The following is a 25,594-nucleotide window of genomic DNA, read 5'->3' as shown; positions in this document are numbered from 1 at the left end:
TGATCTAATCTGTTCGTTTGAACGTATTGTAATACATACTTTAACCATGCGTACTTTTTTGTGATGTGGTAATCACTGTGAAGGAACCAGCGATGTTCACAATATTCTAAATGAAATTAGATACACACAGTCGCTCTTCATTTCCTCAGCATCATGGTTTTCATGTGGGCGACAATCCTGAAGTTTTACTGTATTTCCATCAACTCCTACTTTTCTCTCCCACAGACATATAGAATTCCCAGAACTTAGAAGCAAATGTTTCTTGTCTTTTGCAACTGACCAGCAGTGTGGTTTATGGTCCTGGGTTAATGACAAGGTTGGGCCAAGAACATTGCTGCAGTACCCAAATACGTCACCGAGAGAGCTGCGAGCCCAGAAAACTGATTGTTGTCATTTTATTTTGCGGAAGGTTGTGGAATTCATTTTGTGGTAGATTAAGATGCATCTCCACACCATAAGTCTTTTAGTTTTTCAGATGAAATTTCAGATGAAAAGTTAAATAGGGCTAACTGGCAATCACACATCAAGCAAAAGGGAGGGGTGTGTAGTTTTGTCAAGAAACGATTATTGCTCTTCATATTTCAAAGTTCTTGTCTGGCGAATCCCAGAACCACACTGAATTTTAGTTCCTATAGAGAGGTGGAAGCGCAGTATAGTGGCACAGTGGCTAGCATTGCTGCCTCGCAGAGCTGAGCCCCTGGGGTGCTATCTGTTTGGAGTTTGTGTGTTTTACTTGTTTTCAGGGGATTCGTCCTGGTGCTTCAGTTTCCTCCTACAATCCAAAACCATGCTAGTAGTTTAGTTGGCTTCTGTGAAAAGTGGCCCTGGTCTGAGCTGCGATGTGCATATCTATCTTTGTGTCTGTGTGCCCTGCAATGGACTGGTGTCTCGTCCCGGGTAGGTACACCCCAGTTCCTGTTGCTTGCCGAGATAGGCTCTGGCTCCCCCATGATCCTGTACTGGATAACACAGTTAGAAAGTGGTTGGATGGATCGAGAAGTGTAATGCAGAGAGTTGTAATAGGGCTAAGAAATTAGACAGGGGTATAGACAGAAGGAAGAGAAAGAGGGGGGCAATGCAAAATAGGTAAGAAAAGATAAGGAAAAAGCAGTGTGGTGAGGAAAGTGGACGAAAAGACCACAAGACTGGAGGGAGAGTGAACTGGTCATTGTCACTCTTTGGCAGCACTATAATGCTAATAACGCTCTTTGAATTTGAATGTGAAGAGACTGGCCATAGAGGCTGGATGGAGAGCGAGGCTGGAGAGAGATACAGTACAGGGACGTGAGAGGGATTGAGAGTTGAGATGTCTTATCTCCATGTCCGCCTCCCCCACAGGCCGTGACAGGCAGGGGCAGGCCCTGACAGGAGAAGAAAGGTGCCCTGCAGTTGAGACTGACAGATAAGAAGAGCCCAGCTTTCACTTCCAGCTGTCAGACCCCGGCAGAGTGTCACAGCCCTGCTCTTCCTCCTGCCTCGCCTTTCCTGCACATGAAACACAAGACAATATTGATTCAGTGTCGGTCTCAAAATATTGTTGCGGTTCTCTCGCCTGACTTCCTGAGGCATTAAGGAGAAAGTCAAGTTGGGGTCAGCTTGGCTGGAGTTGTCTCCTTCTGTTCGGGGTCTGGACTGTGGAGAGGGGAGGAGGTGGGAGGAGAGAAGAGGACACCATGTTCTTGACACACTGTGGGAGGACTATTCAGCTGCTGAACAATGTCTCCAATATAGTGAAAGATCCCCTCAGGGAGCATATAGTGAGAATGCAATGAGCGTTTATTAAGAATGCTTTTTCTATATTTGGGTATCAAGCCTTTTGTCCTTCAGTTGAGGATTAACACAACAAAACTGGATGTTTAAGGAATAAAATGTACCATGACCATCCATAGGCTATTGAATGCTTAGCTAGCAACAGTCTTTCAAAATCTGTCTTAAAAAACATAAGGCACCTATTATTATGAACCTCTCATTTGGGATCATCTATCAAAATCACCGACAAACAGGCATGAAGAGAATTGAGATGATACAGAGGAAACACATGAAAATGGATTTAATCAAAATACAATTCAATGAACAAGGTCATTATTTTTGTACAATTGAAGCTCTTCTTTCTTCTAACACAACATTAAAATCTCTATTAAAAAAAAATAATAGCAGAGCATAAATGTTGCTGCTGACTACTGGTTCAATGGACAGGGGTAATGCCTGGTTTTGAACCAGGGCAGGAAAATGTAGTCAGACTACTTCAAATTTCTAGCCAACAGCTCCTGACCAGGTTGAGTGATCTCTTGTCCAGATGGCACTTGTGTGCCAATTCAAACAATTGTGGACCAGTTGTTAGGCTTTGGGATTTATAAAAGGGAAGCTGTCAGTTCAAATCCCAGATGAGATGATGTTGATGTCCTTTTAACCAAGGTACTTCATTAAGACTGCTGGAGTAAAATGCCCTGTTGTGTAAATTTGTGCTAATGCACATCATTTTGATTTGGTCAGTTAGATAAGACTACATTTTAATATTTACTAAGGAAAATGGCAAGTAAAATATGGGTATATACAGTAGTACTGTACTGTATGTGTTACAAAATCCCTGCACCAAGATATCTGCCTTTTCACTTCTAAAATATGCTTTTAAATATACTCAAATATACTGCATCATTCAGGTACTGTAAATTGTACTTCTCTTTTTTTATTTTTTTTTAGTTTTAATAATGCAAAAACTAACACAATCTAGAAAATTGCAATCAGCTTTGAAAGTCCAGCTCCCTTTGTTTTGAAATATTATATCAGTAAGCTTCCTATGGAGAAGGTATCAGTGAACGGTGTGTAAGTATTGTATCTTCATTAACTTAAAAATCACAATGGACCAACAAAAATCCCTTAGAGTGTGCCAGATTATAGGACAGTACTGGCCAGGTTTGACCTTGGTTGATGTTCAACCATGAGGCCTTTGCTCAGAACATAAAGGTGTAGTGGAAGTCAGGTTGACATACAGTATAGGTTTACACAACAGTGTTGAGTAAAATGGGTGCCAGACACTTTGGGATATACAAAGACACTTCCTCCATCCACCGTATCTTGGTTTTTAAACCCTGTTAACAAAACCTTGGGGATTGTGTCAGAATTCCAGCATGAATTTGTGATTTCAACCTTTCTGCTCTTCTTTAAGCATGTCCTCGTGCATAAAGAGGAACTCTGGGACTGAAGAAGAATCAGTCTGAAGTGAAGACCAGTGACCTGGGAGATTAGATTTCTGTGCTGGTTTTTATTTAGGAATGAAGCTGCTGGCCTGGACCAGTTAGGTGAAACCATGAACTGGAACTTTATTGCCATATGTAACTGGTACATGTAATGGTACCACAGAATTCTTACAGGAAGTCTCTTGATTGTTAAAAAAAGTGTAAAAACACAAAGTGCAGACAGTGTATCAAGACAATATACAAACTAACAGCAGACAATGAACAAGTAAACAAGTAAACAGTTTGAAGGTATGCATTTTATCTCTATATTTTTACATTTGTGTTGATGAACAACTCGCAGAGTGGGAACAACTGCATCTTCTAAAGTTTCTGTGGGTTCCCTACAATGAATCTAAGAGCAATATTCACAAACCTCTTTCGTTTACACCTGTTTTTCCCCAACGGGGCACAAACTTAATGAAGCTGTAACAGGCCCCATAAATCTTTCCGTTTCTAAGTTAATAGCCCATTGAGGCAGTTGAGGTGTTCTTTCTGAGTTTGTAACAGTAACAATTTAATTGAACAATTGCTAAAAAAAATCTTTATTTTTTTTGTAAACTTTTTTTTTAAAGAAGTGTGTGGGAAAGTGGTGCTTCACTTCTGAACAATACAGTGCAGTCTTCATGGAGCCAGACCGGGCCTGGCAGAGAGAATTTGTGTACCATTGACTGTCCGCAAGTCCTTGTTGTGGAATCTCACAGAGGTGTAAGAAACAAAGCAAACAGAAAATATGATCTGAATTAAAACCAAAAACATAAAGTATGTGTTTTACTTCTTTTCCAAATACAACAATCATCACAGTGTTTATTTCCTCCTTTGATAAGATCCCACATAATAAGACTCGCCTCGGAAGGAATTCTTCACAGCTGCAAAACACCAACTAAAAATCGAACTACAGTAAATGCCAACAGAAGACTTGTATTTACTGGAAAACCGCAATATCCATGTTTACAGGCTCTTGTGAACCCAGGTGTATAAAGGGATAGGTCATTTTGGATACATAATTCTAAGCAGTTATAGTAATGATTCAGTGTGTGACCTGGAGCCTACTGTACCTACTCAGATCAGAGATCTGGGTAGTGGTCAGGCAGCACACCATAAGACCCTGTTTTCATTGAGAGAACTTAAATTAATATTTGTCTAAACAGATAAATAGGTATTTGATTAATATTCAGTTTTCTTTATATACAGCACGTGGAGCAATGTCAGAAAGAACATAGATAATACTTTCAAACGTGTAGTATTCGCTGAATCTTCACTTAAGGGAGCAACGAAATAAGTGCCAGAGAACAGTGAAGACCTTTTCTCACAATTTTACTGTGATTCGTTAGCCTAGCTATTTGACGTTTAATTGTATTGTATATGCTAGGCAGGAATGGTGGCATGGTGGTGAGCTCTGCTGCCTCAAAGCTCTTGGGTCCTGGGTTTAATTCTGATCTCAGCACCTTCTCTGTGGAGTCTGCATGCTCTCCATGTGCTCACTTGGTCTTTCTGAGGGGTGTTGGCTATGTCCATTGGCATTTCTTAATTGTGTGTGTGTGTGTGCGTGTGTGTGTGTGTGCCACGCAATGTACTGGCATTCTGTTTAGAGCACAGTTCTGCTTTTCTCACCCATGCTTCAGGGAATGGCACTGTGTTTATGGGTACTTTACTAGGACCCAGTGACTTTCAGATAATGTAGGAATTAGTATCAAGTTGGTAACAAGAGAAAGTGAATACATGCAGTATATACTTTAAAAATTGATTATAAGACCGATTAGAAAGAGTTCATTTAGGTAGCACGCATAGGCTGCAAAGGAACAAGTAAAGGTTCATTCTATGCTGAGCAGAAAAAATAACACAATGTTTCGACTGTGGAGTCTTGACACCTGAAGAAGGCTCCACAACCCAAACATTGTGTTTCTTTTCTTCTCTTTTCAGCATGGAATAAACCTTTACTTGTTCCTTTGCAGATTAGAGAGAGGAATTGCGCTATACAGGTCAGTTCCCCAGAAGGCTGAACTACAGAAAGTTACATTCAAATAACTTTAAGCTTCTAAATTCCTGCCACGATAATTAAAGTTTAATTGAATTGAAAAATGCGGTTTCTCCCGACAGCCAACTCACTTAATGTAAAACTTCTTTAGTTCGGAATGCTTCTGTGGAGGCAGAAAAAATAAAACTTTTAATGGAAAACACAGTGGGAATTTCTCCTCAGTCTCTGCATGTGACAAGAAACAAGCTCCTGGAGCAATTTGTAAATTTATTTTTAACTGAGACAGAGAGAAGACAAGAGACCAAAAACGTTTAAAGACACTAATTGACAAAGTAAACAAACACTCCTTGTACTGGAATCTCAGTCATTTCCTGTCTCAGGAATAGTGGACAACTGGGATAGTTCAAAAGCAATTATTACATCAGAAATTAATTTCTAAAAATATTCAGTACCAAAGATTTAAAACATATTTTTGTCTGATGTTCATGAGCGTTTACTATACAACAAGGAACCTTGACAATGTGTATGTGATTTCTGCACTCTTTATTGAGTTATTCTTGAACTGTATTTACTGTATATACAATAATTTTTAGATAATGCAGTTGTCAGTATTTTCTACTTTGCACTGATCTAGAACTGTCCCTTGTTATCGAGCTAAGATAACAACTGAATTGTAAAAGAAGAACGAAGACCAGTGTATACACAAAGATGTTAGAACCACTTTTCCTGTGGACAGTTTTTTTATCAGCTTTCATTTTGTTAAAAAAACAGCAGAATGATACCACCCAAAAGTCTCTCATTCAGGAAGCTGGGAGGACCCAAGAACATCTGTCACATAGCAAGCCAAAGAAAACAAAGTTGGGTTTAAGGCTGTCCATCCTCAAAACCTTGTGCCACCACAAAAGGAATTCGAGTCACAGTCACTAACTAATCCAGCCTCAGTGACATCTGACCTATAGGGTTCATCTTGTGCTCTAATTGAACATCTTTATTATTTGAGCCACTCAAAAGGCCCCTTGGAACGTATATTTATAGCACTTCCTTTGCATGCCCTACTTTGAGTGAGTTTCAATTTGTATGTTTATATTTAAACAAATACCTTTAGAACTGAAGCATTCCCATTCTGATTTACAGTAGTCACATAATGGGATATGAAGCGTTATTTGCTCTCAGAGATATGGCTCTGCATAACCATTACTGGGCAAGCAAAAAATCATTTATATGCAAATGTTTTGAACACACATTGGCTGCAATGTGTCAGAAGTGTTAAACACCAGAAGTCCAGCAAACTCAACAAGCTGGTCAGAAATGTGGTTACCAGAACACAAGGCTAATTTTAAGATTGCAGACAACATACAGTAGTAATGATAGACAGGGCTGACTGTCCTGCTTCCTGTGTACAGTATGTCATATGGCAAACGTCAGAAGGCTTGTAACCAGGCGTCTCCTCTGATAAACCTAGAGTATAAACTTGTTAACAATACAGAAGCTTCAGAACAACTATCTTCACACTTCTGCTACAGTTAACAGGTTTCAACCACTGCCTATCTAAAGGAGTTTGTATCGTTCCTGCATCCCTGAAATCTACAGGTGGGGCTCCAGTGCCACTATCTACTCTTGAAATCCACTAACCCAATCTACACCTATTTCTAGATCACTTCAACACTTGTTCCACCCAGCTACTGCCACAGTGTTTTCCATCACTCTTTGGCTTCTGGACATTCTGTAAGTATCTTTGTTTAGGACTGAAAACCTTTGTCCAATCCCATTGTCTCACAGTTATATCCTTTACTGCTCCTTCCACCCCAAAATAACTCTCTTCATTTCTCACAGTTACTCAGAAGTCATGCTGCAATGAGGCTAAGGCCAAATAGCCCAAAATATCCCTTGGAACCCCATGAGGAACCCTTGCACCCCGAGCCACATGCCCCTCGTCTTCTCCTTCCACCTCAACACTCTGTTGCCGAGGTCATCAAGTTCTCCGATTCACAGGATGACCTTCTGACGGGAACCTCTGTGCCAGACTCGCAAATCATTCCATTGATTGATTGCTACTAGATCTACCCTTCCCTCTTTCCAAGTTCCCTTAACCATCCACTGTCAGCACCCTGTTAAACACGGACAGCCCACCCTGGACACTGCTGTGCAAAGTGGCACATTTTTCTTATTCCTTTTGGTTTTTTCGTTCTTGTGTTTTTGTTCGGTTTTCACCCTCAGATGGGGTGTCGACTTCGACCTGCGTTCTCCGCAGCTCCTCCCACTCCCACATTGTTACCACATAAAGTAAGCATAGGGATTTTAACTGACACCCGAAGAAGGCTCCACAGCCGAAATGTTGTGTTTCCTTTCTTCTCTTTTCAGCCTCGAATAAACCTTTACTTGTTCCTAAGTGTTTAAATGTCAGCTTGAAACCTCACAGGAAGCCAGTGCAAGGACTCCAAAACCTAGTCGGGATTTTAGGCAAATTCAAACTGTATTGTAACTTGTTAAATGTAGTTTTCGAGCAGTTTTCTCCAACACCTGTCCCAGAGAGCCTCAGTCTAGTTAGTTTTATTACTCCTGTTCTCCTGTTCTTTCCTGTTTAACTGATCTTAATAGACCTGCTCTGTATCTTTAGAAATTGGTAATTTAATGGTGACCTAAATAAGCTGCTGGATCTCCAGGGCCAGAGTTGGACTCTCATGTTTAAAAGCCTCCTGTGACTTAACTGTCACTACAGTAATCAAAACAAAAAATAATCACATGGACCTGTCAAAAAGTTTGTGTCATCTCATTAATGTTGTTAAATATGCAATTGGAAACCACTGAAACAGCGACCTACTGTAGGTATTAGGGTTAGTGTGGACATAGATTTAAGTATCATCTCCATCAAAGTAATAATTCAGACTGAAATGAAATGTTGATGCTTAGCAAAGTAAGAAACAAGAAGGTTAAAGATCCTGATTTAACTAAGGGTTCCAGTCATGGAAATAAAGAGAAAATGTAAAATTGATTAAAAAATGTTCATAGTTTATGGGGTAGAAGAAATACCTAAAAATAAAAAAGTTTTTCATCATATTTCATAAAATAAGTTAATACTAGCTTAAAATATTGTCAGTGTCTTTAGTTTCATGAATGTCTGTTTTGGCTAAGGGAAAAGGAGATTTTTTTTTTCTGCGACAGCTGCTTTCTGGCTTCAACTACAGATAAAATGACAATAATCTGACTGTGAAATTTTGTGAGCTTCCAAACCCTTGAAACAGTTAAAACTTTCCAAACTAAATGAAAAACCTTGTATGCGAGAACAGTAATTTTCTGCTTCTTCTTGTGATCCTGAACATATGTTATGATTTATACTGTAATCTACTGTATTTCTCAGGAAAACAGGCTTGTTTTTTTACTCAACAGCAATCGTGTTTGTATTGGACAGCGTCCTGTGTGCAACTGTGAGGAGTCTGTGTGAGCAGGTAGACTCTGGACCCTCTCAATCATGACCTTCCCAGCAGAAACAGAGCCTGTTCACAGAGTGGGCCCTGGAGAGGTAGGCCTGGACTCAGCGTTAGGCAGCTCCTTCTGTCCTGTCTTCACATAAAGGCATAAATAATCACCAATCAGGCAGTATTGATTTGTACTGTACATCTCGGTCATATTTGGGCAAAAACGAATACGATTAGTGGGAGAAAACCTGTCTGAAATCACACAGAGAGAAAATGTGAGAGAGCGTTTCAATATACGATTTAACTTAAAGAAGACGAATATAAGACTTTTTTTGTGGAGGGAAGTGCTGGAAAAGGAGGAATAAATCTGAAGAATGGGATTCTGTTTTAAGGATAGATTGGAAATAGGGAGTCGACATTATAGTGGCTGTGTTTAGAGTGCTCGTTTCCATCACCTCTGGTTGACTCACTTATCAGACAACACAGAGATAAATCAGCTGTCCTGAATTAAACTAATGTCAGTGGTAATAAGGGTTGAAAGAGGTGCAGGTTTTATCATCTCCGTGTTCCTGGACTTAATGGAACATGGATGGTTTAGCATGCTGTTTAAAGAGGAGATGAGCAGAAGACAAGAATGTTATATTGTGCCCGATGAGGTGGAAAAATTGGTTTAAAAATAAGGGCGTCTTTACCTGGCTTAACTCACTAAATTCCTTCCTAATATAGACATATACAGCATTTAAACCACGAGACACAAGCCAGCCTTTATGCTATGTGTTATCTGTGCAGACTATCTGTGCTTTAGAACTCTTTCTGTAGCTGGAAATCTGAACTCAGGGGCATTTAAAAACAACAAATAATCCTCCAGCCTCCAGTGAGGGGGAGGCAGTGCTCTGGCTATTCACAGTGAAGGTGTGGAAACAGCTTGCCTTTCTGTTCCACTACCATGAACACTACTGGAAAATACAGAGCTGCCGAGATATCTCTGCACTACAGACCCATCTTAAATTGTCCTCCATCTGTACAGACCTCTGATCACATTCCATGAAAGCAACAACCTTTTTTTATGCAGATATACAGTCAATGTAAATATCCATCCATTTTCTATCTACTTTATCCAATACAGGATCACGTGGGAGCTGGTCCCTATCTCAGCAAGCAAACACATACAATCCAATGCTAATCACTGCACCACTCTGCTAATGGAAATAGACTGTCAACGTATTTATATGGTCAATTTATAACTGATACAATATTATATAGCCAGGAGTCATATCACCCTGTAGCTCTCAACTGGCTACCCACTGAAGCTAAGCAGGGTTGAGCCTGGACAGTACCTGGATGGGAGATCTCCTGGGAAGCTATGGTTGCTGCTGGAAGTGGAGTTAGTGTAGGAGTCCTGTAAGAGTAGGGAGTTATCCCAGAGTCCGGGCCAAATTTCCCTCCTCAGCCTTTACCGTGGCCTCCAAATAGTGCCCATGTTTGATTGCTTTCCACTTGCCCTGCGATGGACTGGTGCCCTGTCCAGGGTGTACCCTGCCTTGCGCCCGTTGCTTGCCTGGTACTCTGGCTTCCTGCGACACCATATGGTAAAAAGTGGTTTGGCAAATGACATGACATGACAATATTATATATTCTGTTATAAAATTAATAATACAAAATTGTCAAGGCACGGTGGCATTGCTTGCCGGGATAGATTTCGGCTCCCCTGGGACCCTCTATTGGAGAAAGCGATTTAAAAACAGATGGGTTTTGTACTGTATATACTGTATTTACAGATATACTGTCAGTGCCAATGCTGACCAATAAAGTAAGCGTGCGTTTAATGGATCCCTGAAGACTGAAGTCAAGAGGATCTGTAATCCACCAGAAACTGTTATCAATTCCTGTTATCAGATTCAATTTCACAGGGGACCACAACATCCAAGAATTGATTGCTTTTTGGACATGTGGAATACTTGGTTGTTTAGACTGGAAGAACCCACTTGTTCAATGGATAGTCTCCTGGCCTCGAGGACGAGGAGGCTCGAACCCCAGTCAGACTGAGTGAACCAAGGGGAGCTGCAAGGCGGAGATGGGGCGGAGGAGGGGTGCTTGAGACACATGTGAAGGGAGTCGTTTGAGCTCAGTTAACGCAGCTGGTTTGGCGATGATGTTGATTAGGTGCAGCTGTGTGAGATGGACGTGGCGTTATCTCTCCCAAACCTCAGTTAATAACTTCTGAGTAACTGAGCCCAAGAAAGCAGGATTTCTTTGACAACAAGCAGGAAGCTATTTCTGTTTTGAAAGCTGTTGTCAAATCTGTATTGTCTGAAATGTGTTTTCCTATAAAAACTCACAGTAAAAGCACTTAACAAGAACATTGAATAAAAAAAAAACCCATCAAATGTAAACTCAATAGTGCTGAGGCACCACAATACATTAAGCACAGCAAATATATTTTTCAGGGGTTATTGCGTTATTTTCTAAAGGGACCATATGTCTTAATTTTAAAATTTGGCACTAGTGTAATTCTCAATACCAGACTTCAGGTACTGTCAACTAATGTAATATTTATTGTTTCTCATGATAACAACTTTCACTGTGTAATGTTAGGAGTTAACTGGATAACACTTTGTTTTAGGAACTGCAAATGACAGCTTTTAATGAATATCAGCTATAACGGAAGGTGCTGTATGCTTATATCCTAGTCTTTGTTAGCCTAAATCAGGGCTGTTCAGTCCTGATCCTGGAGACCAGTGTTTCTGCAGGCTTTCATTCCACCTGACCTCTTAAAGAGCTAAACCATCTGGTTACTGGCTTAACTGGGCCAATTTATAAATTAAATATATTTACAAAGTATTATCAGAGTGACATACTGTAAATATGATAATGACCAACAGTCATTGTACATTAATTGGATGTTGTTAGTGTTAAGGGCACTTAATAGTTTATACAGTATATACAGTATATGTTATAAATCTAAGTATAGAAATATAAATATACAGTGTATTTTATAATATGTTATTAATAACCCTATTAACTATTTTAATGGCATTTAACATAAAATACCTATAATAATGTACTGTATGAATGAAAACATTCTCATAAAACTAAATTTAAGCCTTAGAGTTGTGCCATTTTTCACAAGCCATCAGCATATATTGTAAAACATATATTTATTTTTATTTGTATATAAAGTAACACTTTATCTGTATATTCTCACAACAACATTGTAAATCCATAACCACATGACTTATGAAGCATCCCTCTGCTGGCTTTTACTGTCAATGCGACAAGGTCATTTTCTGGAAAGGTTTTTACGGCATATCCCTGGATTCAATGGACAGAAAGTGAACTTCTTTAATGTAAGGAAAAGATAATCTGATAATCTGGGCCAACCAGATACATGGTTTTATTGTACAGTACATCATGTCTCTATATTTCCTTATTTAAAAACCGACCATTTTGTCCCAGCCCTTTGATTATCTTTTTTAAATTTATTTACATGATTTATAGTGGTCCTGAGTCTTTAACTGCTTTTCTGTTTATTCGTTTCAATGTTTATGTTTTAAAGGCTGGCTGATGTTTGTCTAGTGTGTACAGTAAGGCAAAAAAAATTATTGCAATGAGAAAAGAGAGAGGAAATTCTCTGATAGCCCATTATTTATAGGATTATCTAAATGTGGTTCAAGTTTTGGTCGAGGATTAAAGCTAAATGAGGCAAACTCTCCACAAGATGAGAGATAATCCTCCAAATCTCAGAAGGTTTCACATGACTCGACAGTGCTAATTCTCTTTGCTCAAGGGAGTGTCCCAGACCTTAGAGAGGCGCGCCAGATGAGTTACTGTATCATTGAGCTTGTGATGCTATTGGAACACTAGCATAGCCCAGGCATGGTTATTCGTAATGCACCGTCAATAGCATCACTGTTTTAAGGTGAACTTACTTTTTCTCCAAACTTGAAGCCAAAAGTGTAAAAAGAAATCCACATACTGTAGTCACTTCCCTCTCTAGAGGAGATGTGCTTGTTTGTAGAATACCGATGACAGGTCTGAAAATGAATTGCTCATTGCTGGGATATTTGCTTTTCGAAAATAAGAAAGAGGCACCATTTATTTAAAAGAAATAAAATCAAAATCTGGATTACAGCGTCTAAAATCTAAACTCAAGACTGTGAAACTGAGTTTACATCAAGTGCTGAACTTCTGTGTAAAAGTTTTTTTTTTCTTTTTTACTCTGTTCTCATGCTTCTGCACAGACACAAGCCCACTGTACATATGCTTCCTAAATGATTTTTTTTTCCAGTGATGCTCTGCGTTAGTGAAGATTAACTGGTGCTACTGGACTTCTGCCCTTACGGAATACAGCCCATCAAAACTGAGTCCTGCAGGGCCTGTCCTTTGCCTGTCCCCACTGAGTGATTACAAGCTTAAGCCTGTACCCACAGCAGATTGCTTAGGAAGAGGCCAGCTCCAAACAGAAATCATAATGTTTTCCATTGCAGCTCTCTTGGCATGAGGGCAGTTTTCTGAGCTGGAAAGCCACTAAACATCCCCCAACAATGACTGAGACTGCCTCTCCTTGATTTATAGCTAGCGGATGTTAATGCCTGAGTGCACTTCAAAACCGTGGAGTCAATTCAAAACCCGTCAGCAGGGCAATTTTGTGGTTAACCATTCCTTCTTAAAACAAATCTCATAATGAGGAGACTTGAGTTGGTACAACTCCCCCCACGCACAAACGAACACACATTGAAACACATGCAGAATCATAGTTAGTTACAAATCCGAAAATTGATACCCATGGACATGGGTTTCTGTCTTTTTCAATACCTACACAGACGTTGTGTGGCGTGTTATAGCACAGTTAGTAATAGGTTATACAGGTAATGATTACTGAACGGGGTACTGAAAGCCAAAATGGTCTGGACTATGGCAAGAGTAAAGGAATGCTATGTGTACGCTAATTTTAATGCAAATTGGGGGAATACTTTTTTTTAAGAAGTGAAGGTGATTTTTAAGACCTTTACAAGTAACGTATTTCAGAGTGAAATAATAACAAGACCACACACCAAAAGCGGGAAAGTTTGTCTAAAAAATACAAGACTCTTACAGTTTACAACCAAACTCTCCTTGGTCTCCCGTCTTTCGAAACAGATGAAGCAATCCCTTTTCCTGTTATTTTCTCCATCATGTGCTGCTGATTGGTTTCCTCTGGGTGGAGATGCAGGCGCTGGGACCAGGCCCTTCACACAGGCACCACCACAGCATCTTAGGAACAGCGCTGAGAGAAACCACACACGCCATCCACCATCTGTCACTCCAAGCCACGGACCAAGAAGAACGTGCAGAAAACAACACTTATCGGAAGCCCCCGCTCAGATGAAATCCTTTACTAACCACTAATTGCTTTGTATTTATTTTCAAACATGCCCCACTGCATTTGCTCTTCATTTAATGAAGCAATTGAAACAAGTAATCTGGTCACAGCATCCATAAAACACATACGGTCACATCTGTGAGTGCATTTCAGATCTTGGGATGATAGCGTCTGCAATACATCTTGTGTGGATTTGAGGGAAAACTGTCTCATCTGTGGAAACATAGTTGCATTAATGAATGGTAGTTCCAGCTTTGGCTATGAGGTGAAAGCACATATTGTGTGATGTGTAATGGAAAATGAAGGAACCTCTGGACAAGAGAGTGTCTTCAAAGAGATTGCCGTGTCTATAAGAGCATTGACATTTATCCTTAGACAAGATGTTTCCCTGCTCTGGGTTTGTCCAAAAGCTCTGTTGCTGTTAATGATTAGCAAGTTTGAGGGCTGTTGCCCTGGAGACAACAGGCACTTGACCTTGGCTTGGGATCACAGGGCGATGATACAAGGCTGGCAGTTTCAAAGTGGTTTTGTTTTTTGAAGTTGTCTGATAAACCTCCAACGGCTACAGCACCAGTTTAATCTTTCGTGTGCTCTTTTAATTTCTGTTTTTTAAGCAAGGACCATTGTTTATCAGACTTTGACATAGTAATATGGCACAGCTGTGGTAAAACAGATAGTTGAGTTTACTCTAGATTTTATCCATCTCTGCAGAATATGGACAGGGTCTGTTAGTGACTTTAATCAAATTACATCTCTTATTAGATTATGTGTTATTAAGGGAAACCTGTTTCAGTGAGACTTCAGTGAACTGTTTTAAAAAAAAACATTTAGTAAATCTTGTCAGAAAGGTGTTTATTTACACTACTGTATTCAAGTATTTATCACACAACCTCATTTTATGTACTTACAGACTATTTGTATTATAGAAAAAGCCACACTTACAATTGCACTAGCACAGATTTACGGTTGACCGATTGACGGATTTGTCTTGTAGGATTTTCTTTTGTTGGGGGAGCAACCAAATTAAACTATTTACACAGAAACATGTAAAATTGGAAGATTAAAACAATTTCTCGCAGTAGCAGTGAAAGTCAGTAGGGATCAATAGCTACTGTACTGTTTCTTGCGGGATTAGTCATGTGCAATATATTGAACAGATCGATGATTATGTTTTGCTTTTTGTTCTTCGCTCCTGAGGGTGTTGTGATCAGTCCAAGACATTTCCCACCCACAGGCATTTACAGCCTCAAGCCACTCCAGACACCCAACCACACTGGCTCACTACAGAGTGCCAGCTGCAGTCAACATTGTGGTGAGCATTCCTCATGACTCACAGTCACACAACTAAAGATGGCAAGAATAAAGACAGTCCGACTGTGGATACTGTGGCTGGTCAACAATCTAGTATATAGGGTAGTATATCTTTGTGATAACACGCTTTCATGCAGTTATTTATTTACATATAACTAACTTAAAAGTAATTTACTCCTTGCCATCAAAGTTCAGCACACAGTAATTACCTGTCAGCTTTGATTTTAAAATGGCCCAGGGTCCCTCAGTAAAATCAACAGCAAATCAACCAAGAGCACTTCACAAGTGGGAATTTAAGGAATCAAGCAATTAAAAGCTCTTTGAACAGATAGGTTTTTAATGATTGATTAGAAATAATGCATAAGTCTGACTAGTTCTCAAAGGGAGGTGTGGTGGGACTAGTGTGGGAGAGGGGCTGTTTATGATACAAAAGAAAATACTAGATTAGGTGGTCTGTGTATAACCTGGTCCTGAATTTTCTCCAAACCAACAACTGCAGTTCGGAAGTGCCATTCCAAACTGAAATCCTTCACTGGCTGTGATGTGCACCTGCAGCAAAAGGAGCCAGTTTATGACTCAAGACTAAATTGGCATCAGTTCCTATAAATTGCTGATGGAGAGATAATAAAATATGTGTAGAGTTATGAAAGTAGAACCTTATATGGAAGGGACAAGGGACGCACAGTGGTAAGTGAACACTCTCTACATTGAGAGTGCAGAGACAGATTAACTGTAGTGGAACACAGACTGCAGTGGTGAATGCTTTGAAATCTAGTTTACTGTATGTTGCCTGAGAATATGACTAAACAGGATAGCAGTGCTAAATATGGATGCTTGCTTCTGGGACTATGGTTCAGAAGCCTGGTGTTGCAGAGATCATGATATGTGAATGCACAACAGCAGGGTCACTAGAAGGGCCAAATCAGTAAACCGGTGAGCCAGGGCCTGAGATTTGGACAATGAGACAGGAGCCAACAATGTGCTAGTAGGATGTCTCCTGATTTCTGTACTGCCATTTGCTTACTGTGTATGTACAGTAGCTGTAGCTGTTGGGAAAGCTTGGTTGCCTTAGGTCTTTCAACACCTCTTGGAAGAAGAGGCCAAGAAAGGAAATGCGTCATGCCCAGGAGGCCAGCAGCTTGCAGTCCACGGTTGGCCCAGGGCACTGTAATATTCTCACGATTGATCACATGCAAACATGCTCAGGTCGCTTGTCAGTACGCCCCACATCCTATCAATCCTCCAATCAGTCCACTGAATCATCCATTTGATCCCTTCTACTGTATATAATACCATTTATGTCACTTAACCAGTGGTCTGACATTGTGAGCATTTTCAGGAAGTGCTGCACTTCTTCATCTGAGGAAAGCGGCATCCTGAAAACCCCAAAAGATCCCGACACCTGAAACCAGAAACCCGAGACCCGGGACCTGAGACCTGATCTGTCTGAAATTCTGCACCGATCCTGTGGCATCTCCCTACAGCCGCCTGCTTGTACTTTCACAAGGTCCTTTCCTCTTTCCGCCATATCCCGGCCAAAACCCCGCTTCTGTGTGGCTGTCTCCGCCAAGCTCCGAGCTCCTTTCTCTTGGCTTTCTCCTCCAGCTGTTGAGGGTCACTGAATCCCTGTCATTGGATCTCTGTCAGTTAGACACTGGCTATTAGCATCATTTACTTCTCACTTTGGTGATCTTGCAGCTGGCACTAACTGGCACATTCTTGTGTTGATATTCCTTGTGAATTTGGAGGTTCCAGTTCGTAATGTGTGCTATACAGTATTGTCCTTCAGTTCATTATGCCAGCTGACTGTGCCACTGGCAGGTGATTGTGAGTTTTGATACCGAATCTTCACACCAAAGACTTTTAATGTCTCACTCACATGCGAGAACATATGAAATGTCACCAAATGAGGCCATATAGCCCATCTGACCCATTTGATAGCTATTAAATGATTTAAGGATCTCATCCAGCTGTACAGTATGTTGAAAGAAGCCATGCTATTGGTTTCAACAACATGGCTGAGTAGTTTCTGTACAGAAATACGTCCTGTTCTCAGTTTAAAATGAACTTCCATCTAGTGTCCTCTGATTTGTGTTGCACTGTTTATTAGTACACGGGTTTGTAACAGAGCTTGTGGCAGTCCGTCAGTCTTTTTACATCAGCTGTCTCACTGTAATTGATGTCCATGGGGACATGGACATCCTGCCTCCTATAGCCAATCTCATACAGGTACCATTGCTTGAGCTGGCAAGTTGTCCTTGTTCTTGGTTAGATGGCCAAAACTGGTGTTGCCTTCGCTATACACAGTGGCAGTCTGCTGGTCTCTGTTGTACCCATGTATGTGAAGTTCTATAGTTCATCAAGGAGGGTGTCATCCAGGGTGATCGAAGAGCCAGGTATTATAGCAGTTTCCTTTGAAATGGATAGTGAATGAGTACTGTGCACATGGATGTCTTGAAGCTCACTTGTGTATGATTCAATGGGTGAACAGCATGGGTGACAGACTCTTACTTTAAGGAAAATGAAACTTGTGAACAAAAAATAAAGATAATTGCACAGTTCCAAGTGTGACTTGAAAGTGTAATGCTGCGTCCAGCCTACAAATATGGATTTCTGTCCTTGATTGAGCTAATAAAATGAGTCTTGCCTTCTATGTCAGTTCTATTTTGTCAGGACAGTCCTAAACACATACAGTATCAAGCAGTAAAACACATAGTTGTTTGCTGGCAAGAAATACTAGTACAGCAGACTGTTCATTATTTTACGCATTTCAAGCATGCTCATCATTTTAAGGGTCAGTATGCATCAACACCCACTGCTTACAGTACTATAGAGCTGTGAATCCTGACTAAGGTTATGCTATAATGTTATGCATGGAGCAATATTATAGAGGTTTACCGTGTATCTGCAAGTTTTGATTCCCTAAGTTTAAACTTTTGAGTCACACAAGAAATGGAATATTTGTCCAAACAAAAAGATACATTTAATTTACTACAGGACTGTGAAAATATTGTACGTCTAGCAGGTTTAGAACATTACAGTCCTAGTGGAGAAAAACCGTGACAAATAAGAGAGGGGAGGAGAAGAATCCACAATCATATATTATTTTCAGATTCTCTGAATCCTTTTTGGGTAGACGTATGAGCAACAGCTGCCGAACTGCGTGTCTGGATCTTACCATTCAGCACATCGGTTTTGAAATCCGCCCGCCACCTGCAGACTTAGTGCTGTGGAAACACTAGCTGCCAGCCAGAACCAGTGCACAGGTCCAGGGTTCAGTTTTCTCTGGCTGCGGCTCAGGCTGGAAACACACTGCCTTCCAGATGCCGTCTCTCCTTTGAGATCGCTGCTTAGAAAATTCACGCTAATTGGTTCCTTCCCCAGCTCATCCTTTATAATACTTCCATTTCTCCTTTGACGCGGTTGTGTTATGCAATCGCCTGGTATTGACAGATCATTTTCAAGGATGCATTATAAAATAATTACAAACTCCGTCACTGTTTATGAAAATCTTTTTCCCTCTTGCAGTTTTGTTGAAATAATAATGTGTAGTTCTGCCTCCTTTAATGAGAGGGATTTTGCTATTTCCTGACTTGGCACGTATTCTTGTTATAAGACGTTCTCTCACGATACAGTTTCAGCACCCAGTGCATTGCATTTTAAAATGGATATTATCTGGAATACTATGAATGACACTGCTCATTCAGTGTTTTGATAAAGAGTAAAGATTAATGTGTGTTTTTGTGCATTTTATTTGTTAATTGTAAATTCAAATAGTATTTGCCCAATTTCTAAATAATGGGGAATTATGCTACAAATATACGATGTATTATTAAGACCTCATTTGGAATATTGCGTACAGTTCTGGTGACCACGTCACCAAAAGGTCATAGCTGCTCTGGAATTAATTTAATGAAAAGCAACCAGGAAATGCCTGGCTTCAAAGAAAAGTCGGATACAGGCAGATTAAAGGACCCGAATCTTCTTAATCACAGGAGCACAGGAGATTACGAAGGGACTTGGTGAATGTATTCAAAATCCTGAATGGTATTCAACCCAATATTTATCTTCAACAAAGAAATAGACTCCACGAGGTTCAAATGAAAAGAGAGGTAGTGTATTCAGACGTTGAAACAGGAGCTGCTTCTTTACACAGAAAGTGTGGAAGGCAGGAACAAGATACTCGTCATTGTTGTTGAATTAAATTCCCAGAATCCTTTGAAGAAACAGCTGGAAAAGATCCTTGGATCAATAAGCAACCGAACAAGTTGGATTTGCTGAATTACTTCATCACATGTGAAACCTTTGCTATATTCTTGTGTTTATGGATGCTCTGTTTAAGGGACAACAGAGTACAGCATAAAAGAGTATTCAATATTAATACCAGTCACTTGATTCCCTTGTTTAGACTGAGATGTTAAATTTGCATTTTTACATTTTGGGTTTGTAATTGTGTAGTGATGAGTAAAAAATATTTATGGGTGGCTGATGGCACTTTATAAATGCATAGACAACAGGCTATTAACAACAGATTGTTCATTAATAATTAACTAAAACTAAATGGAAGGTTGGGCTACATGGTGGTGCAGTGTTTAGCATTGGTACAGTACCTCACAGCACTGAGGCCCTGCTCCAGCTCCAGCTTCCTCCCACAGTCTAAAATCATACAGGTAAGTTAATTGATCTCTAAGAAAATAAGCCCTGGTGTGATTGTGTGTGTGCCTTGCGATGGACTGGCATCCCTTCTAAGGTGTATCCTGCCTTGTGCACGTTGCTTGCTGAGATAGGCTCTGGTTCCCCAGAGACCCAGTAGTGGATAAAGAGGTTGGAAAATGGATGGATAAATAGAAAGGTCAACCCCAGTTAGCATTAGCATCCTGGTGCAAATCCAGTCTGAGCGTGCACAATCTTGTCTCTTTACAATGTCCCCTTAATTCAATTAGCGAAGCTGTTTCTCACTTCTTTGCCTCCTGACCTGCTGTGTGCTGGGGCTGTTGGCACACGGTGACTGCAGTGAGTACGCAGGCTCTGTACGAGGTGCTGTACTTACTGTATGTTGGGGTTCACATGGTCCCATCGTTAACGTTATGTGCTTTGAAAATCCTTTGAAATGAAAACACGCTTTATAAATGAAAGCAATTGTTAGAATTCTTCAGCGAAATAATACTACAGGAAATAGATGACCGTTTTTTTCTCCATTTCCTCTCTAGCACTCACCACATCACAGCATGACAGGCAGAAAGAAATATTACAGCAATCCTGGTCTTGTAGTCTTAGCTTGTGTATGTCCAGTACAGTTCAAACTTTAGTGCAGCACGTTGAGTAAACTGAAAGCTATGATCTGCCATCATTGGTGCTCTAAAACTCATTAATCAAACCCCTTTTAATTTCACCCACTACACCATTACTCCTGGGGCAGTAAATACTGTATCTTTATATATTATATTCCCACTCAACCAGGAATTGAAATGCATCATTTGGTACCTCTCAGCGATGCACAGGCGCTTCAGGGCCAATTGGAGGAGAGGTACAGTACATCTTTCACTGACAATGCTGCGTGCCTGTGACATCTGGGTCATGGCGCTCCAAGAGCACTCAGAGAGAGCATCTTCACTGGGTGAGCCACCTGGGACACAATCTTGATATTGGCAACATGTATTGTGGGAAGCATTACAGACTTATTTGTGCTAACAAGCCCCACAGCCTGCTGTCTTAGGCTCTCCTCTTCATGCAATAGTAAGGTTAAGCTAGAGAACATGCTCAACCCTGTACAGTATATATGCTGGAAGCATGGTACCCGTTCATTAAATCATCATTAAAGCCGCAGGTCTGAAGGATATACCAGCAGGGGCAAGTGTCCTGCTGAGAGGATAAATGCTGCCCTCTGTTTTAAAACTAGGTGTTGTGCAAGAGTGTAAATATTGTCTAGGGTCCTTGTGCTTGGCAGTCTGCCAGTTGGATGGACGTATAATGTTTATCGTTATACATCTGACCTTAGGAAACTCGGATGTGATTTTCTCTGCAAAATTCCATTTGCAAGTAGCTGCAGACAGGCACCATGCCAAATCATATCATAAATGGAGCAAAGCACAGAAATGAGGCCTTTAAGAACACAGACTGATTTAATTAACTGAATACAAAATTATGATACAGCTAGAAAGAATTATGGTAATTAAACACATATTTATATAATACCTAAATAGTTTTACTTCTTGAGTTCTTTTTCAAAAGCATCTCTATGTCGCAGGTTTATCTCTTCTACTGAGCAGAAGTCTGATTAATTCCTCGATCATGAGCCCCGGAGTGCACATGAAGGTAACTGCAGCTGAAGGAGAAAACTAAGACAGAATAGTTCTGAAGCAGTGAAACATTACACAGCACTGTGCCTGTGCAGGAAACCATGAAATATCACTTTTCAAGGTTTTTTTTTATACAAGTGAATTGCCACACAGACTTTGCAGGAGGTTGGACCACAGTAAAATGATGCTGCAAACTGAGCTTTTTAACAAATAAGTCTAATTTCATGGAGTCTTGGAGCTGCAAGTTTTTAACTTGTGAGTGTGTGTGTCTGTGTCTGTGTGTGCCCTGTGATGGATTGGCATCCCGTCCAGGGTGTATCCTGCCTTGCGCCCCATGCTTGCTGGAATAGGCTCTGGCTCCCCCATGACCCTGTACCTGGTGAAGCAGTTTGAAAATGAAGGGATGAAGGGGATTGTAAAGAGCAGGGTTGTTTGCAAGAGACTACTATGGAAAACCTGAGCTTGCAAGTGACTGATAGTGATGTGAACCAACTTACATGTTCAAAAAAACAACCCTTTTAATTTAAAATAGTTCACATAAAATGACAGTATTTTTGCTGTGTTCAGTTCAGTGTTGAGGATGTATTGAGAATGGCTGTCATGACTTTAAGGCCTGCAGATGCAATTATCATTCCTGTACTGTTGTGCGTGGCAACTGGAATTATGTACCTCAAAACTGAGTTAATCTAAGTGTACATTTAGTTGACATGATCACTTTTCAAAAGTCTTGTTAAAAATGGTTAACCAATAAAATTGATTAGCATGGTGGTTGATTTTGTACAGTATACAGACATAATAAATACTCTAGTTGGGAAATACATGTGGCAGTTCTATTCTAGACTGATTCAAGAGGAGAAGATCTCTTTTGCAGCATGGTGATAGAAATTCTTCTACATAATATCTCACTAATACATCATACAATTTTTACTTGATTTAAATTCTACATTTTTAACTATATACTGTATATCTTTTTCATCTTTTTTTGTGTCCTCAAATCGCTGAGAAGATGAAAAGGATATACAGTACCAACTTAAACAATTAAGTATTTTTCACATGGTAGCTTCTTCAGTGTTTTCTTGGTCTTTCAGTATTTCTTTTGAAGCTTCACCCGTGATACTGTAGCTAATCCTCACATTTTTGTATCACTTTTAAAAAGCGACTAGTTTACTAACTGTACTAGAATCTTGGCCAGTAATATAGATGATCTAAAAATAATGAACTTATTACATTAACCAATTTTTTAACCCTTACCTAACCTGTTTTGCTCCCATTAACCAGTGCTTAATCCAAACACTGATAATACAATGCATGTCTACTGCCAGTAATACAAAAAGTAGTCTTATATGAGTAACTGAGGAACTTTTCATAAAAGCCGGTTTAAGTAAAAGTTTCAAAGAACTCTAAAGACAAGGTAAGATCTGCCTTTTCTAAATCCATTAGCTACTCCTAATGCCATACAGATTGTCTTTGAATTGAGTTCTAATGATCATTTCCACAACCTTACATGAAAAAGAAATGTTCCGTGCTTCAGGCAGAACATCTTAAATTGTCTCTCCTGATTTTAGATCTAGTTTGTTTCATTGTGCTTCTCTTAGAATTGGTCTCCTTCCTTCATAGCAGTCCTGAAACTGCAGATCTTTGTTTTGGACTATAGCTGCATGGTTTCAAAATATACTTCAAAGCACACTGTATTATGTTTGCAGTCACTCTACCATGATTGTTCACAAAAGACTAGATCAATGCAGGCATTCCCTCTAGTGATAAAGCAGTCATTAGCCAATTCAGTTCCAGCTGCTGACATACCTGAAAGTTTTTTCCAGTGTGTGAGAAAAAAAAATAAACTCTTGTTGGCTTTGATGGACTATCTCGCAGATCAAAAAATATGTAAACTCTATTTGAATGGTTTTGATTGTAGTACTATAAACATTTCTCAATACATAATAGATTAAAAAAAAACAACAGATAAAAGTTCCCAAAAGAATTTGCACCTCGAGATCTGATCGTCTATGCAGTGAACAAGACAGTGCTAAATGGTACAGTACGTGCTGACGACACCCATTTGAGAAAAGGGTTCTGTGTAAACCTTCAGCTGGTCAATATCAAATGAACATCAGAGAATTTAGTCATCTTCTCTACAGCTGCAGTAGTAGTAAGGGTTTAAAAAAAACATTATAGCAAGGAACCAAGAATGATGTCCGCCAAAAGACTTTAATTTTGTCTTCTATCAAAGGGAAAAAAAAACATCCTCACACACAGAAACCAGAAAGTTTAAGACACAATGACAATTTGAGGCACATATATGGATCAGGAATAAAATAAATACTTCTTAGCTTGTTTTGATATATGTCCACGAATCAGTTATCATCGTAAAATGTCATCACAGTCTCACTCCCACTTATAGACATAACGAAGTGGTCACTGGTATTGTGTTGAAAGACCGCTGGTTCTGACAGCATTCGCTCGGTCAGCCAACACCAGGGCGCCCTCTCTTGACGGACTCGGGAATGACACGAATGCTCCCACGCGAAGCTTGTATTCGAAACGGTTCAATTCTTTTGCATAGCGTGTTTAACAAGGGTCACCGAAAACACTTTACATGAACACAAAACTTACAAATGTAGTGTTACATAATACTGCCAGATTAGTGATGGATGAATTCCATAGAAATTAGACTACTAACCCGGTTAGACTAGAGATAACAGGGTTGGCAATGTAGGTTCTTGTTTCCTTTATAACTGTTTACAGAAAATAAATTAACACTTTATTAATGATGGATTCCCAAATACAACAGAGTATAAGCATGTTATTAATTATGTCAGACAAAAATAATTAACTAAATAATGAAAACCTTATGATTAGGGTTATGGTTCAGGCTATATCCAATATCAGGGATTTTTTACTAACATCCAATTAATGTACAGAAGATGTTGGACAATATGACATGTCTGTAAATATATTGAATTTATTAATGCCATTCACAATCCCTAATTTAAAGAATTAGCTTGTCAGCAGGTATGTCATGCTGCAGCTCACAACTGGCCACCTACTGAAGCTCAGCCGTGTGAGCCTGGTCAGTACCTGGATGGGAGACCTCCTAGGAAAAACTAAAGTTCTTGCTGGAAGAGATGTTAGTGGGGCCAGCAGGGGGCGCTCAACCGGTGGTCTATGTTGGTCCTAATGCCCCAGTATAGTGACAGGGATACTATACTGTGAAATAAGGCCCCGTCCTTCAGATGAGATGTAAAACTGAGGCCCAGACTCTTTAATGTCTGGTGTGTAACCCTGGTATCCTGTCCAAATTACCCCCTCAACTTTACCAGTCATAGATTCAGTCATGTACTGGCTACATCACTCTGTTCTCCTCTCCACTAATAGCTGGTGTGTGGTGAGCGTACTGGTACAATATGGCTACCATTGCATCATCCAGGTGGATGCTGCATATTGGTGGTGGTGGAGGGGAGTCCCCATTACCTGTAAAACACTTTGAGTGGAGTGTCCATATATAACAAAAGTGCTGTATAAGTGTAACAATTATTTAAGTACAGACAGGTCTAGTGTAAGGCCAGTGGCATTGTGGGTATTAAATCTGACTCTTCATTTAATCATTTTTATAGATCCTTTGCTTATTATTTGCAGATTATTTCCTGCTCATGACATTGAAAAGAAAAGTGTAAAAACAGTATACTGTATGATGGGGAATGTCAGTAAGTGGAGTGAATCTGTGAATTATTCTCCAACCATATTTGCAGTTTTACTTCTTTTCCTTTGTTTTACTATCACCGACTGTTTAATCCTGACACTTCTGTATCTTGGCCTCCAACTGAGGAATGAGTTTTCTCCACACAGTCTTCAAGACTAAACTCAATGTAGTGTTCACCCAAGACATTGTAGACTGTGTTTCAGTCCTGCAATTAAGTGCTTGTTTACAACTTGTCATTTGAAAGAAGGAATACCAGAATCCCAGGAGACAAGGCAAGATTCTCCTATCTTCCATA

This window comes from Lepisosteus oculatus, chromosome 9 (assembly GCF_040954835.1).
Source record: "Lepisosteus oculatus isolate fLepOcu1 chromosome 9, fLepOcu1.hap2, whole genome shotgun sequence".
NCBI lineage: Eukaryota > Metazoa > Chordata > Actinopteri > Semionotiformes > Lepisosteidae > Lepisosteus > Lepisosteus oculatus.
Note: the sequence above shows the minus strand (reverse complement) of the source record.